This window comes from Asparagus officinalis, chromosome 4 (genome assembly GCF_001876935.1).
Source record: "Asparagus officinalis chromosome 4, Aspof.V1, whole genome shotgun sequence".
Lineage (NCBI taxonomy): Eukaryota > Viridiplantae > Streptophyta > Magnoliopsida > Asparagales > Asparagaceae > Asparagus > Asparagus officinalis.
This window is the reverse complement of record NC_033797.1, coordinates 86,183,052-86,183,450: the sequence shown is the minus strand read 5'-3', so window position 1 is coordinate 86,183,450 and position 399 is coordinate 86,183,052.

The window sequence follows — 399 nt, the reverse complement described above, 5'->3', positions numbered from 1 at the left end:
AGGATCGACGGTGGCAACGGGTATGGGGGACGGGAGGAGAGAGGGTCTAGGGTTTGGGAACGATGGAGAAAGGGTGGCGTGGGGGTGAGAGCGACTATCTGTCGCGTGGGTTAGGTTGTGCGCCTTATATAGGTGTTGCCAAACTCCACGAGACTTCAAGTCTCGTGAAATTGTTGGCGGCTTTAATCCACTAACATTAGGCGCTGCTAAACTTCACGAGACTTCAAGTCCCGTGAAGTTTTATATTTTTTTTCGTCAAGACCGACCCAATTTCAGCCCAGCGGTTTAAACTAGGTGGGTTTTGACAATTATTTTTAGAATAGGTCGTTTTTTGCGATTTTTTTTGTAAATATGATGGTTTTCAAAATTTGTCTTGTTTATCATAGATTACTTGTATTC